We start from the raw sequence: 17400 nt of genomic DNA, 5'->3' as shown, positions 1-17400 counted from the left end.
AGTCTGAAGTCAAGAACGCTTTGGAGCAGGTTTTCATCTAGGATGTCTCTGTACATGGCCACAGTCATCTTTCCCTTTATCCTGATTAGTCTCCCAGTTCCTGCCACTGAAAAACATCCCCACAGCATGATGCTGCCATCACCATGCTTCACTGTAGGGATGGTATTGGCCTGGTGATCCTGGTTTCCTCCAAACGTGACGTCTGGCATTCACACCAAAGAGTTCAATCTTTGTCTCAGACCAGAAAATTTTGTTTCTCATGGTCAGAGAGTCCTTCAGGTGCCTTTTGGCAAACTCCAGGTGGGCTGCCATGTGCCTTTTACTAAGGAGTGGCTTCCGTCTGGCCACTTACCATACAGGCCTGATTGGTGGATTGCTGCAGAGATGGTTATCCTTCTGGAAGGTTCTCCTCTCTCCACAGAGGACCTCTGGAGCTCTAACAGAGTGACCATCGGGTTCTCGTCACCTCCCTGACTAAGGCTCTTCTTCCCCGATCGCTCAGTTTAGATGGCCGGCCTGCTCTAGGCAGAGTCCTGGTGGTTTCAAACTTCTTCCACTTATGGATGATGGAGGCCACTGTGCTCATTGGGACCTTCAAAGCAGCAGAGGTTTTTCTTTAACCTTCCCCAGATTTGTGCCTTGGATACAGTACATTCATGTTAAAGTGCATTGCAATTTAAGATACAGAAATGTATCATAATAATAAAATTTTAGCTTAAAAAAGAATACACCATTTACAAGTGGAACAAATTAAAACGTCTATTGAATTTAGCATATTTAAAACTTATAAATGTGGATTTATTTTAATTATTTTTATCTTTGGTTGGAATTTACTAAAATGAAAACATTTTTACATATTATTTTAAAATATTTCTTAATAAAATAGTGAAACAAACTGTAAATATCTTGAATATTCTTGCAAAACTAACTGCCATTCTATTTTTACAAGTGTTTTTATTCTGAAAACAGGTTGTTTACTTTAGTTTCCTACAAGAAATGTTTGGAACATTTTAAGCAAACATTTCAAAAGTTCAACAAAGGACCTTTATTTAACTATAGCTATGAGTTTACACTGTGAGCTCACAAAAGTGTTCTCAATCCCTAAGCATTTATACATGAAATTGTAGAAAGCAGGTGTATGCTAAACCTGTTTAAAAGAGCATGTACTTTTATTAAGCATTATTTTGTTACATTTGCGGTGGGCTGGTACCCTGCCGGGTTTTTTTTCCTGCCATGTGCCCTGTGTTGGCTGGGATTGGCTCAGGCAGACCCCTGTGGCCCTGTGTTGGGATATAGCGGGTTGTATAATTAATGGATGGATGGATTTTGTTACATTGACCTTTTAGGGAAGGGTGAATTCAAGCACTTAATGTAATTCCCAAAAGCACTGTAATGTTAGGAGCATTGTAAAAGAGCTCATAACAAAAGCAAGCCTGCCAAAGTCACATATGAATCTATTCGCACTTAGTGCCAGCATACTGTATATCAGCGTGGCACTTCTGTATTACTGTAATCTATTTTCTTTCCAAATATCACCATGAATTTGACTCATTCATTTGCTACGTTTTAATAAGACATTTAGTGCTATAGTGGATAAATAGCATATTGTCTTGAATGTTTATTTTTTGCTCTGGAAGTTAGGATTCAAGCCCAGCACAAGATAACTCTTAATATATAAGTATTTTTTAACAAAATAATAAATAAATAAGCATTTTAAACATGAAGCAGTAAACAGCATGAGCACTAAATTGATTTTTGGCCTTAAAATGAACAATAAAAATTAACAATATCACACTCAATAAAACCTAAAGCCTAATGAAAGTGAATTTTAACAATGTTTCTAATATTAGTTAGCATAATGTGGTTATTATTAACAATTAATACTTTTAAACTGATTGCATTTTGCTTTGGTGATTTGTCAGTTTTCAAAACCTTCACTAAATTATAGAAAAACGTTTTTAACTTTTGCTTAAAAAATCTTTTCCATGGATGCCAACTTTCTATAAACAATGGTGGAGAAAATGATAGGCTACAATGCAATCAATAATAATAATCTTTATAGTGCATAAGTACAGGAGACATAGGTGCTGCAAAATTAAAATTAAACAATCTAACACAGTAACAAGACTGCAGAATTAGGTTTTGAATACATTGCTAATGGATAATAATTTCATTCAAAGAATTAGCATCTCTGAAATGGCTTACACTAGCTTTTGTGTTAAAACATGTAAAATATTGTTTTCCACTATCTATGATTTGATTAATGCCACTTAACAATAAAACCTGCAGACTTGCTGGTATAACTATATGTGGTATTTTACAACAGGTTGGTTTCTAGGTGTGTCCTGAAATGTAGCACCTAAAGCGCACATGTTTCTAAGACAGTGCTGACATAAGTGATCAAATCTCCCCATCGACTTTCTGAAATATTTTAGCTGCTGTTTTGCATCAAACCTCTTAACATCTTGTCCTTACTAGTCCTGTCTCCTTTCTCGTGTCCATCTTGCACCCAATGACACAGAGATAAGTTAATTCCCCTCACTAGAGCATTTTAGAACATCAGATTTAGATGAGAACAGACCATTCAGACCAACAAAACTCTACAGTCATATCAACTTAAATCCTCCAAAATAACATCAGGTTAAGTTGTGAAGGTCCTAAAGTCCTACTGTCTACCACACTACTTCATAACTTTTTCCATGTGCCTGCTGCTGTCTGTGTGAAAAAAACTCCTAATGCTTATTCCCAATAACAAGTTTCCAACAGTGTCCCCAGGTTCTCAGTCTCAATACACTGTACTAATCATAATTGTGAGCACTTTAGTCTTGTCACTTCTTAATCTTCTTTTGCTAAACCTAAAAAGAGGCTCAGCTGTTTTGATCTTTCCTCATAACTCATCTCCTGTAGTCCTGGAATCATTCTAGTCATGCTTCTCTGGACGTTTCCTAGTGCTGGGAAAAGCTTCTTAGGCTTTTTCTAGCCTGGAAACCAAAATTGCACATGGTACTCCAGATGAAGCCTTATTTTATAAAGCATTATAAAGCTTGAGCATCACCTCCTCGGAGTTGTACTCTACACATTGTGCTATACAACTAACATTCTGCTGCCCTTCTTAATGGCTTCGGAACACTGCCTGGAAGTTGATAGTGACAAATCCACTATGACTCCTAAATCGTTCTCATACGGAGTACTTTCAATTTTCAGATCTTTCATTGTGTAGTTTTAATTCAATTTGTCTAGTTTTGAAAACTTTTGCAGCTTATGCTTTTTAATGGGGTTCAAGTAATGAGTGTGACTCATTGACTCATATGCAGATAATTCTACAGTTAAAGTGTCTTTAAGTAAAAATTCAAATCAAAACAATTTTTACAAATATAAAGAGAAAAATTTATAATACAAAAGAAATTCTACTCCAGGCTTAAAGCATATTTTACATTTCTCTGGGTTTCTTTTACAGTATTTAAAATCTCACATTTTTACTTCCTTTGTGTAAAACATTACAGTTACTTCCATTTAATTTCGTCTGCCACACATCTCATGCCCGTATGCTGTCCACATCCCTCTGCAATAATTCAACAGATTCCAAGTTACCTGCCAATCTTCCTAGCTTGGTATCACCTACAAACTTAACCAGCTTGTTATTTACATTCCTTTGGAAATCATTTATATATATTAAAAATAACAATAGTAGCGAACCTAGCATTAACCTCTGTGAGACACAACACTTCACCCGATTCTGATAAGGTTCCTCCCACAATCATCCGACGCTTAATGTGTTTTAGAAAGTTGTGCACCCATCTACACACTACACCCTGAACTGTCCCGTTTTTTTAATTTATTTGATACCCAACCTTTCATATGGCACTTTATCAAATGCTTTCTGAAAAACAAGATAAATAATAGTATATGCACAGAACTGATAGAATCCTTTTGCTGCTTCCTCATAGAATTCCGGCATGTTAGTAGAACATGACCTCCCTCATCTGACCCCATGCTGACTGTTCAGTAAAACTCCCATTTTTGTCAATAATATTGCTTACATTAATTTACCCCTGATGCATGTTAAGCTCACTGGCCTAGAGTCACTTGGATCTGCCTGATCATCCCTTTTATATAGTGGGATAATACTTGCTATTCTTACAGCTGCACCACCAAAGCAGTCGTATTAAAGGCAGGTCAAAGTTGCACCTTGACGTGAGTTCTTTTTCTAAAGTTATATTCTCGAATAAAAGAGTACTTGTTTTGTTATACTTGCACATTTTGTGAAAGTGTTTAATTGATATTTGGACTTCAGGCTTCACACATTATACAGTTCATGTCTACATTTTGTCAATTATTACTAAAACATGAAAAACATTACTGTTTTAATGATGTGTTTACATAGATTGTTGTAGACATGAAACACACATGAAATGCATGTATTCCAAATAACAATATATTATTTACTCTATACAACTCCCGGCAACTGACGTGCAGGTAAACAGACTTGAGCTGAGAGAACATTCTGCCCTTTCTGCCTTGGTGTGGGGATGGGATAGCAGGCTGCTTGCTGCTTGTGCTTATCGACACATTTACAACACAAAAGATGCTGATGAAGAGTTGTGAACGGATTTAAGGTGGGCCAGGGTTACAAGTTTTTTTCGTAGGTTTTGGTAATTCTAGTGTTAATGATTTTTGGTGCAGAATGATTTAATTTGGTACATGCCGAAAACATATGGCCCAATGAGTCTGGAGCTTGATTGCAACAGTCGCAGGTTGGACCTTGCCTTGGAATCATTTTGGACAATTTTAAAATAGACAGATGTGTGTGATAAAAGATGTTAAGTTGAACAATTATATGTTTTGTATATATGGAGCTATTAATGAATTCTGTGCATGGCTACCTTCCACTCCTTTTCTGAAATGTTGAGTAACAGATTCTTTTCCTACTATACTCTGGGATCTTTGAAAGGAAAGGACTTTAAAATGTTTTTATATAGTACAGAAATGCTGTATAAGTTCACAGGACTGATCAATATTTCTTCCTGAATATAAGTAGGTGGGAGGTGAGGAAAATTGGGTAGATTTTGTTTATAGAAGTTTCTAATTTGAAAGTAGTGGAAAAATTGTGTTAATGGACAGTTACATTTGAAGTGTAATTGTTTGTAGTATGCAAAGACGTTATCTGTGTGCAAATCTCTAAGTTATTTAATCCCTTATGTTTTCAAAACATTAAAAACTGCATACATTTGAGTGAGTGGAAAAAGATAGATATTGTGCAGAGGTGACACAGATAAAAGTTCTCAATCTTGAAATACTTCTTACATTGGTTCCATATTCTGAATGAATGGAACACAATTGGGTTGCTAGTACATTGACGATAACTTGTGTTTACTGGGGCACAAAGCAAGGAATATAAAGTACTGCAGGATTTTGCTCTCTATTGTGGACCAAGGCTCTGTGTGTGTTCATCTATATGTGTCAATGTCCAGGTTTTTATAGCCTGTATATTTGCCACCCAGTAATAAAATTGAAAGTTAGGTAGAGGTATGTCACCTTCTGCCTTAGGTGGCTGTTTTCAATTCCAAATAAATTAGGTTATTACTGATTCTAACTTCTTAAAAAATGATTTGTTAATATATATGAGGATGAGTTGAAATAGAAAAAGAAGCGTAGGAAGGATATTCATCTTGACAGTGTTAATTCTTCCAGCTAAAGTGTGATTGAGGATAAACAATCTATGCCACTCTTGCTTATGTTTTTCCATGCAAACAGCAAAAGTTTGTTAAGAAAGAGCTTTATGTTTACTTGTGATGTTTACCCCTATATATTTAAACTGATCTGCGATGATAAAAGGGAAGGTGACCAATCTAATATTGTGTGCTAGAGAGTTCACTGGAAAGAGCACACTTTTATTCAAATTAATTTTGAGTCCAGAAATCTTTTGAAATTCTACTAGTACTGTCAGGACTGCAGGCACAGTATTTTGTGGATCTGATATATATAGTACCATATAATCAGCATATAGTGATATTTTCTGTTCAAGTCCTTCTGTGATAATCCCCTTTATCTCAGAAGCATTTCAAAAGTGAATTGCCAATGGCTCAACTACGATTGCAAAAAACAGTGGAGACAGGGTGCATCCTTGTCTAGTACCACATTCTAGTTTGAAATAGTCTGAAGTAATGTTGTTAATACAAAGTGAAGCTTTTGGAGTGGTATATAGTAGTTTAATCTTTGCAAATATGTTTGGACCAAACCCAAAATTGTTCAATTTAGTGAAAAGTTAGTCCTATTCAACCATATAAAATGCTTTTTCTGCATCCAACGATAATAATATCTCAGGAGTGTTAGACTTTGTGGGTGAATATAGGCATTGCAGATTGGAAGCTAAGAGTCTGCCTTTAATAAATCTGGTTTGACCTTGTGATATGACTCAGGCTCCTTCGCGAGTGGCAGCCTTTCCAGCAGCTCCGTGTATGACTTTATCTTTCTACCTTTTTCTCTATTTCACTGATCACTCCTACCACTTTCTTTTATGTGGACTCATTCCCTGGACACTTTTTTACTGCTTTTTACTACTTGGACAAGGATTTTTACATTTCAAGACTTGTCTATTCAGGTAGTCAACTTCAAGCTCTGAGAACAAAGGCCCGTGCCGGTGTAGTTCCCTATTTACCCGATGAGGTAAGAAGGTCGTATTGTGGCAGTAGAGCCGGCGCTAAGCTAAAAGCTAAGAGGCTAGCGAGAAAGTGGTGATAAAAGCCTTCGGTGCCTTCTGTGATCCTGGGAAATGTGAACTCACTACCAAATAAGATTGATGAACTGGCTGTGCTGGTGAAAAATGTCAGGACCTACAGAGAATGCAGTTTGTTGTGTTTTTGTGAAGCATGGCTAACAACTAACATCCCAGGTGCTAACGTGGAGGTACCCGGGTTTAGCAAAGTTAGAGCAGTGTGACAGATAGGGGGCGCTATCGCTCCCTTGAACCCTTGTCCATGACTCCAAACACCAGGTAAAAGTCCAATACTTGACTTTATTTAATCGCCACAGTGCACAAAGCACCGTCTTCCCCACAATACTCATATAAATCACAAATCACTAACAATAATACAATCCTCCACTCCCAGACGCGTTGCCACCCTTCCACCCAGCTCAGCTCGCTGTCTGGGAGCTCCCATAGTCCTTTTATATTCCCTGACCCGGAAGTGTTCCCAATCCCAGTCCATGTGACTCTCAATCACTTCCGTGTCAGGCAAAAATGTTCTTTTTTTTACCCCGGAAGCACGTCATTCCCCTTGTCCATGTGTGCTTCCAGGGCGTAGGGAAAATACCCGTTGTTCCTCCCTGTGGCGTCTCCTAGTGGCTCCCACGGCATCCAGCAGGGATGCGTATAAAAACTGCAATGTCCATGATGCCCTGCTGGTCTTCGGGGAACCTCCATACTGCAGGGAGGGCTCCACCTGGCGGCTTGGGGGTATTGGCCGGGATAAACGGCCGGCCTTACACCACAGCGGACAGAAACGCAAATACCTGCGGGAAGCGGAAAGAAGGAGGACTCACTCTCTATGTGAATACAAGGTTGTGCAACTCTGGACATGTAAACGTCAAAATCTCCACTTGCTGCAGGGACATCGAACTGTTGGTATTAAGTCTGCATCCCTATTACTTGCCCAGAGAGTGTGGACACGTCATTGTTATTGTTTACATCTCTCCTCAGGCGGACGTGGAGATTGCGGGTGACATCATCCATTCAATTGTTGCTAAATTACAAACGCAGCACCCCGAGGCACTTGTGTTAATCACTGGAGACTTTAACCATGTGACGCTGGACAAAACATTACCTGCCTTCTCCCAGTATGTGGATTGTAACACCCAGGGAAATAGGCCTATTGACCTAGTGTAAGCAAACATTAAAGACGCATACAGCACCACCCTGCTGCCTGCGCTTGGGAAAGCAGATCATAACCTGGTTCTGCTTCAACCTGACTACAAACCAAGAGTGAGGGAGCTACCTACAACCACAAACTCATTCAGGAAGTGGTCCCCTGAGGCAGAGCAGGCTCTGAGAGACTGCTTTGGAACTATGGACTGGGATATCCTGCAGGGATCATATAGTGAGAACATTGAGAGGGTTGTTGACTCCACTACTGACTCCATCAACTTCTGTATGGACATTGTAGTTCCAGTAAGAGCAGTACACTGCTATGCTAACAACAAGCCATGGATTACAAGTGACATCAAGGGCCTTTTGAACCAGAAGAAAAGGGCTTTTAAAGGCAGTGATCAGCATAAGCTCAAGCCCATCCAGAAGGAACTCCGAGTCCAGCTCAGGGTGGCAAAGGAGCAGTACAGGAGAAAGCTGGAGCAGAAGTTGCAGAATAACAGCATGAAGGAAGTATAAGATGAGATAAAGATCATCACTGACTGCAGCTCGAAGCGGGGTGCCACCATCGAGAGAGACATGGAGAGAGCAAACCAGATGAACAACTTTTTTAACAGGTTTGACCACCCTAACCCACTCTCACCTTGGAGTACTGCACCCTCCAGCAATCCTTTTGCTGATACCAGCATAGGAGAGACATCCCCACCCACAATTCAGAGCAGCCCAGATAAGCAAAGAGCTGAGGAGACTTCGTGCCAGCAAAGCAGTGGGTCCAGATGGAATATCGCCACGACTGCTGCAGGCCTGTACGCTGGAGCTGGGGAGTCCTCTACAGCACATCTTCAACCTTAGCCTGGAACAGGTGAGAATCCCGAGGCTTTGGAAAACATCTCGCATCACCCCAGTCCCAAAGATATCACATCCTAGTGAGCTGAATGACTTCCGGCCTTCCGCTCTGACGTCACATGTTATGAACACCATGGAGTGGCTGCTGCTTCACCACCTGAGGCCACAGGTCCGCCACACCCTCAACCATCTGCAGTTCGCATACCAGGAGAAGGTGAGAGTGGAGGATGCCATCATCTATATGCTACACTGATCCCTCTCCCACTTGGACCGAGGCAGTGGTGCTGTAAGAATTATGTTTCTAGACTTCTCTAGCGCTTTTAACACCATCCAACCTCTGCTCCTTAGGGACAAGCTGACAGAGATGGGAGTAGACTCATACCTGGTGGCATGGATCGTGGATTATCTTACAGACAGACCTCAGTATGTGCATCTTGGGAACTGCAGGTCTGACATTGTGGTCAGCAACACAGGAGCACCGCAGGGGACTGTAATTTCTCCGGTTCTGTTCAGCCTATATACATCGGACTTACAATACAACTTTGCACCTGCCACGTGCAAAAGTTTGCTGATGACACTGCTATCGTGGGCTGCATCAGGAGTGGGCAGGAAGAGGAGTATAGGAACCTAATAAAGGACTGTTAAATGGTGTGACTCAAACCACCTACAACTGAACACCAGCAAAACCAAGGAGCTGGTGGTGGATTTTATGAGGCCCAGACCCTTCATGGACCCCGTGATCATCAGAGGTGACTGTGTGCAGAGGGTGCAGACCTATAAATATCTGGGAGTGTAGCTAGATGATAAATTGGACTGGACTGCCAATACTGATGCTCTGTGCAAGAGAGGACAGAGCCGACTATACTTCCTTAGAAGGCTGGATCTTTCAACACCTGCAATAAGATGCTGCAGATGTTCTATCAGACGGTTTTGGCGAGCGCCCTCTTCTATGCAGTGGTGTGCCACTCCAAAGTCTTCATTTTGTTTTTCTTCAGACATTCAGAGGTGGATTTGCTGGTGTGTTTTGGGTCATTGTCCTGTTGCAGCACCCAAGATCGCTTCAGCTTGAGTTGACGAACAGATGGTCGGACATTCCCCTTCAGGATTTTTTGGTAGACAGTAGAATTCATGGTTCCATCTATCACAGCAAGCCTTCCAGGTCCTGAAGCAGCAAAGCAACCCCAGACCATCACACTACCACCACCATATTTTACTGTTGGTATGATGTTCTTTTTCTGAAATACTGTGTTCTTTTTACGCCAGATGTAACGGGACATGTGCCTTCCAAAAAGTTCAACTTTTGTCTCATCAGTCCACAAGGTATTTTCCAAAAAGTCTTGGCAATCATTGAGATGTTTCTTAGCAAAATTGAGACGAGCCCTAATGTTCTTTTTGCTTAACAGTGGTTTGCGTCTTGGAAATCTGCCATGCAGGCCGTTTTTGCCCAGTCTCTTTCTTATGGTGGAGTCGTGAACACTGACCTTAATTGAGACAAGTGAGGCCTGCAGTTCTTTAGACGTTGTCCTGGGGTCTTTTGTGACCTCTTGGATGAGTCGTCTCTGCGCTCTTGGGGTTTATTTTGGTCAGCCGGCCACTGTTCCATGTTTTTGCCATTTGTGGATAATGGCTCTCACTGTGGTTCGCTGGAGTCCCAAAGCTTTAGAAATGGCTTTATAACCTTTACCAGACTGAGAGATCTCAATTACTTCTGTTCTCATTTGTTCCTGAATTTCTTTGGATCTTGGCATGATGTCTAGCTTTTGAGGTGCTTTTGGTCTACTTCTCTGTGTCAGGCAGCTCCTATTTAAGTGATATCTTGATTGAAACAGGTGTGGCAGTAATCAGGCCTGGGGGTGGCTATGGAAATTGAACTCAGGTGTGATACACCACAGTTAGGTTATTTTTGAACAAGGGGGCAATTACTTTTTCACACAGGGCCATGTAGGTTTGGATTTTTTTTCTCCCTAAATAAAAAAAAACATCATTTAAAAACTGCATTTTGTGTTTACTTGTGTTATATTTGACTAATGGTTAAATGTGTTTGATGATCAGAAACATTTTGTGTGACAAACATGCAAAAGAATAAGAAATCAGGAAGGGGGCAAATAGTTTTTCACACCACTGTATGTGATATTACTACAGGAAGCACTTTCTCAATCCTACTAGGTAGAACTTTGGAGAGTGTTTTAATATTATTAAGATGTGAGATTGGTCTGTATGATGCACATTGTAATAAGTCCTTATTTTTCTTAGGAAAGATGTTGATTAAAAGTTTGAGGTAGAATTTTATTAGTGTTAAAATTTTACACATGATTCTTGTTTACCATTTCTTCATAAAGGTGTGGAAAGAAGGCAAGCATTCAGTTAATGCCATTTCAGAGTATTTCCAAAGAGATGGAGAGAGAGAGACTGTGAGACTGACTGTGGAGAACTTTTATAATGTTCCAGAAGCAAATGTGAAAGTGTAATCAAGTAAACCATAAATGGAGGTGAAAAACAGATGACAAAATTTGCAGCGTATTCGTGCAAGTTGTAATGAGATAGATAGACAGATAGGTAGACAGATAGATAGATAGATAGATAGATAGATAGATAGATAGATAGATAGATAGATAGATAGATAGATAGATAGATAGATAGATAGATAGATACTTTATTAATCCCAAGGGGAAATTCACAAAAAAAATGCTAAGCACATTTGAGGAATGGCTGTATTTTAAATGGGCAGCACAATGGCGCAGTGGGTAGTGCTGCTGGCTTGCAGTTAGGAGACACGGGTTCGCTTCCCGGGTCTTCCCTGCATGGAGTTTGCATGTTCTCCCCGTGTCTGTGTGGGTTTCCTCCGGGTACTCCGGTTTACTCCCACAGTCCAAAGACATGCAGGTTAGGTGGATTGGCGATTCTAAATTGTCCCTAGTGTGTACTTGGTGGGTGGGTGTGTGTGTGTGTGCCCTGCGGTGGGCTGGCACCCTGCCCAGTGTTTGTTTCCTGCCTTGCGCCCTGTGTTGGCTGGGATTGGCTCCAGCAGAACACCGTGACCCTGTAGTAAGGATATAGCGGGTTGGCTAATAGATGGATGTATTTTGAATTAAATTAGCTTTTAGGGATGCAGTCAAAGCATTCGGCACTAGTCCTGTTACTGTTTTATTTTATTGTACCGCATCTGTGTCCCCTATGTTATGCCAGATTATCACAGTAAGTCCCAGAGTTAAAGACTGATAACATAAAATATTTAAAAATAGAATGGAATTTGGCTGTGTACATTTTCATAGCATATTTAACTATACTATTTTTATCATTTATAGTTTTGTATTTTATGGTTTTATCTTGTATTGTGTTTTTGAATGGTTTGAAAGGCACAATTAACAATAATGTATTATTGCTGTTTTTTATTTCCTCCAAAGGAAATGAACTTTATATTTTCTATGTGAATATAAGCCAGAAAAATGCATATAATATTGCAGAATTATACCAATTTAAAACCAACAAAAGTCTAAACAGTGTTCAACTTAAATTCTTCAATTTAACAAAAGATTTTCATTGAACCTTGACCAAGGTTTGAAAATGGGCCTTTCCTGGTTGCATATCATTTCAGCCTTTCACTGCTCCATCTTGTGGTTTTTGAAGCTAGCACAGTCACATACCTAAAAACTTCTGAGGCTGTATGAATCACATGCAGCATTCCAAGCTCATTTTGAAAAGTTGCATCTAAAGGGCCTTTCCATTATTTTTTATTTTTTCATATTACTTTTTGCAACATTATTTTCTACCAAAAATAAAAGCACTTTTAGCTGTTTGTTTTTTAATGGACTTATTATGATTTTTAGGCAACTTTATGAGCTATGTTAACAAGCTAATATTTTATACTCACTCATATAGTGGCAAATTAAGAGGGCTTTTGGGAAAGCCATGAAAAATTCTTACATATTTAATGTCCTGTACTTTAAAGATAATACAATTAAATACATTTAAATTACAGCATTGCTTAACTGATTTCCATTTTCAATTTATGATCACTGTTTCTGCTTTACTGAAAGTGGTGGTTATTGGCAATTGCTTCACATTTCATTAGCATGAATACAAAACGGAAACCAAACTCATTACTGGTTCATTTCCAATTGCTTTGTCCTTTATGAATTATTTCTTAGTTGCTGTTACATTAATCCTGCCCTTTAGTGGTAGGAACCAACTATATTGTGATATGCAAACACCTGTCCTGAGATACCCTCTACTACTTTAGCCTCACACAGAAAGGCAGCATGTATAAAGAAGTTATTTGATCAGCATTGTTAAAAATGCAAATCACTAACAAAGTATTAATGTTTTTCCATTACACAGAAAAAAACAACCTACATTTTTAAGAAAGAATATACAGATAACAGCCCTTTGAAATGTACAAATGTGGTGTCAAAGTACTGCATTATTTTATACATAGCATAAAACTACAATTTTTTTTGCTTTCAGTAATAAAAAAAGCATTACTGCATGGTATCCAGTGCAAAGTATTTATCCATTTCTGCCTACAAATAATATTACTAATATTGATAAAAAAAAATTATTCTATCCTTTTAGCATTTGGATAAATTAATTAGGGAAATACATTTGCTCATTATAGCACATTTAGTTACCTTGCAAACTATTAGTACATAATCACCTTTTAAAATAAAATTTGTAAGTGCTTTATCTGTATATTTCTGAATGTGTTTCTAAAATTATTTGAATAATTACATGACCTTGATTATTAAGGTCTTGATTATTATAGGTGTAACAGTTTTTTTGCTGGTGAAAACACTTTAAATGTTGCCAAACTCTGCAAGGCGTTTTTTGTCTGTCTTTTTACATACTATAAGTTTGAACAAGTATACGAGGTGTGGCAGAAAAGTAATGAGACTGATTTTTTATTTACCAAAGTTTTTATTTTTCTCAAACATCAATGTTATCCCCTTCAAAGTAGTTCCCTTGGGCAGCTACACATCGATTGAGACGTTGTTCCCACTGTTGGTAGCAGCGCTGGAAGTCTTCAACCGGTATGGTCTTCAGCATGTCCGTTACACTCTTTTGGATGTTTTTTAAAGTCACAAAATGACGTCCTTTGAGGACATTTTTCAGTTTAGGAAAAAGGAAAAAGTCACACGGACTGAGGTCAGGTGAATAAGGGGGCTGGGGAACCACAGGAATGCGTTTTTTCGATTGTCCTTCTGCTCAATTTGAGGTTTTTCAGCACCATTTTGGCACAGACCTTTCACATGTGCAAATGTTCAGTCAAAATTTGATAAACGGTAAATCTGTTTAAATTTAATTGTTCACTCAACATTCTTAATGTTAAACGACGGTCTGATCTCACAAGAGTGTTCACACGTTCGATGTTTTCATTGGTTTTCGAAGTTGAAGGCCTCCTGAAAAACTTGAGCTTGGGATAAAGAATGTTCCCCATAGGCCTGTTTTAACTTTTCAAACGTCACCAACTTCTCCAAGCTTAACACAAAATTTAATGGCACAACGTTGCTCCAAATTCCGCTGTTCCATTTTGCGTGACCCACAACCAAAAACACAACTTCGCTAATAGCAGTCACAAAAATCACACAGTTAACGGAAGGAGTTGAAACTCGCACTGAGCTATGGGAGGGTACTGATACACGTGCTCTATCAAGGACAACTGCGCAGCGTTGCCAGATCGCTTGCAGTGTTGCCAGTCTCATTAATTTTCTGCCACACCTCGTATTTATGTCTTATGAAGTTGTTTCTGAACTGTGTTTTTTGTTAGTTAGGTGTCATTTGTATCTTTTTTTTACTTTATCGATGTAATTGGTATAAAGCATGATAGTGTGCTTAATGTGAATACATTGAAATTAACACTATCTCAGTGATGTCCATGATAAGTCACTACTATTTATACCACTAGGGGGTTCCAACCCCTGCTCACTTTGCTCGCCCACCCCCGTGTTTGGTTTACCGGATATACAATATAATACAATTTATTTTTTGTATAGCCCAAAATCACAAAAGAAGTGCAGCAATGGGCTTTAATAGGCCTTGCCTCCTGACAGCCCCCCAGCCTTGACCCTCTAAGAAGACCCGTAAAAACTCCCAAAAAAAATCCCTTGTAGGGAAAAAATCTAAGAAACCTTGGGAAAGACAGTTCAATAAGAGACCCCTTTCCAGGTAGGTTGGGCGTGCAGTAGGTGTCAAGAAGAAGGGGGTCAATACAATACAGTACAATACATAGAACAGAATAAATCCTCAATACAGTATAAAAACGGAGTACGGAGTAGAATTTCACATTAGATAATATCACATAATATGATTTGGATTTGTTTAGAGTCCTGGAGACCTCATTCATGAAGCTGTCTCTCCCATTTGGCCATTCCACATCTGAAATAATGCTAATCCGATGAAAGGACCCCTCTTTCCCACAATTCCTGCGATGCTCCATCAGGGATGACTTTACCTTAGGCAGGCAATATACAATTTAAAGAGATTGTTATTTTCTTGGTAATTGTTACATATGCGTTATTTTCACCTTTACTTTAAAAACTTTTGTAAAAACAATACTTGTCCTTTATTTTCAGCCTCGTGCGTGGTTACATCTCTTCCTCGCCAGACGTATAACGCTGCTCGCATTGAGAAGGGGAAGGGCGGCTGAACGCACGCTAAGGATATGCCGTTGCATCATCTGCTGTCTTCCTGCTGCTGGCAAGCTGCATGTCTTGTCGTTGTTTTAAGAGCTTGGAGCACATGATGCTTTTCTGACAGACGTAATCCAACAACTGATAGGTTAGATGTCTGTGGAGTTGTTTTAAATGATGGCTCACTGCCTGGTCTTACATGACATTGTTAAAACAATACTTGTCCTTTATTTACAGCACCGGGCGTGGTTAAATTCTTTCTTGCAGGATGTATAACGCTGCTAGCACGCTGGGGTGGGGTGGTGTTGTGTGTGTGGGGGGTTTGGCTGCTGTCGCGCTGCCTTTCGATTTTTTTACAGCCGCTGTCCTTTTTCCTACTTTGTGTCTCTGCTGCTCATGTTGTGATCGCTTCTCCGTCATCATAAATATACACCTGACCAAATTGTGTTTTCTTTGAAATTAAACTTGTCGTTACTTTAACTGTTGTGGGTCCACAGATTCTCATAGTGTATGTTCCATTATTGTGTAAATCTACGTTTTGTGCATTGAATGATGTGCACTGAGACACCTGTATCTGTGTGTGCTGCTTCCCTTTACACTACTGTTTTTTTTTGTTTGCCCATTCTCTTTCGTCTCACAGTTCTTTTATTTGTTTTGCGTGACCTTAACGTGAAGATGACGTATCGTCTACTAGTCATTCATTCCACAGGATTTTTTTTGTAATAGAGAGAAGAGATATATTATATTGTACTTTTACAAAAAAGGAAGACTGGAACCGAACTTTTTAGAATCAGCATAACAATTTAAGGAAGAAATAATTATTAAATGCTAGTGTACACATAAACAAAAATGGCTTGATTTGATCAGGCAGTTCTGGAAACATTAGAAGTAATATATTTTTACTGTTTTCTTTTTACATTAACTTCACCTATAGCCAGAAAGACTTTGTTTTAACATCCAGGCAACCCTTAAAAAGAACAATTATCATTAACAGCTTCCAATAATAATTCAATGCCTGTGATACATTGTCTGATCTTAAGCAAATTACATATCCTGCATGTGCTTTATTTATAAAATACAGGTAGTCCCCAGGTTACAGACATCCGACCTACGGCATACAAACTAGGCCACAGCTGCGACGCATGCGCCTCATTAACTGCCACTCTGTCATCTTCGGTCTGGGGACGCTGCAAGTGGCGACACATGTGCCTCAGTAACTGCAGCTCCAACATCTTCAGTCTGGGGATGCTGCAAGCGGTGGCTGGACAGAGGCTGGAGAGGGGCGATTTCACTGCTCGCGCAGTGTAGTGTCCCTCGGGCGGCTCCTGGTGGCAAGCGGTTTCACTGCCCACCCACCACACACGGCTGCCCCATTCATTCTAGGTGGGTGGCTGGTTATGCTGCATGCAGTGACCCGTTTGTGGCTGAACGGAGGCTATTGAGGGTGAATGGGGCGGCGGGGGGTAGCATTGTAATGTGCCTCAGATGGCTGCGTGTTGAATGGGGGTGGTGGTGTTGCGTACGCTGCAGGCAGTATACTGTAGTGGAGGTGACTGTGAGGTGGGCTGGTGATGAACCGCCCCTCGCTGCCCCCATTCATTCTCAATAGCAAGCTTGCTTGTACTGTTACGCACATAGTAGGAAGTTGTGTCTTGTCAGTACAGGGTGGTCCTGATCTAATTATGCAGATCCAGATTATCTGGATGACTTTGATTTATGCAGGGATGATTCCAGTTCGGCGCGAAGACGATTCTTCATGTCGTCAGTTCGCACACTTCCCGATGGTCTGGGATTTTTCGGGTGATTTTCTATGCAATTAACTGAATAAGTTTTAGCGTAATGAAAATTGCATAATTAGATCTGCACCATCCTATACATAAGACGTGTTGACGACTGGTGCCTTCCTGCTGTGATAGCTGTACAGTGCTGTGCAGAAGAGCTCATCTTAACCTTTTGTCTTCACCCTTCAAGAATGTATCTGAAACACAAATCTGATGCAAGTGCTGGTGATACAGTAAAGAAGAGAAAAACCAGTACCATTGAAAATAAAGTAGAAATAATAAA

The 17400-nt window shown here is 39.7% G+C and overlaps 1 protein-coding gene across 1 annotated transcript in view; it reads left to right on the top strand.

Moving 5' to 3' along the window:
* LOC120540226 (forkhead box protein P1-like) overlaps positions 1–17400 on the top strand; it is a 526994-nt gene that overhangs the window by 223269 nt on the left and 286325 nt on the right. The window lies entirely within an intron of this gene.

The sequence above is a fragment of the Polypterus senegalus genome, chromosome 12 (assembly GCF_016835505.1).
Source record: "Polypterus senegalus isolate Bchr_013 chromosome 12, ASM1683550v1, whole genome shotgun sequence".
NCBI classification, from domain to species: domain Eukaryota; kingdom Metazoa; phylum Chordata; class Cladistia; order Polypteriformes; family Polypteridae; genus Polypterus; species Polypterus senegalus.
Note: the sequence above shows the minus strand (reverse complement) of the source record. Positions and strands in the feature narration are given on the sequence as shown.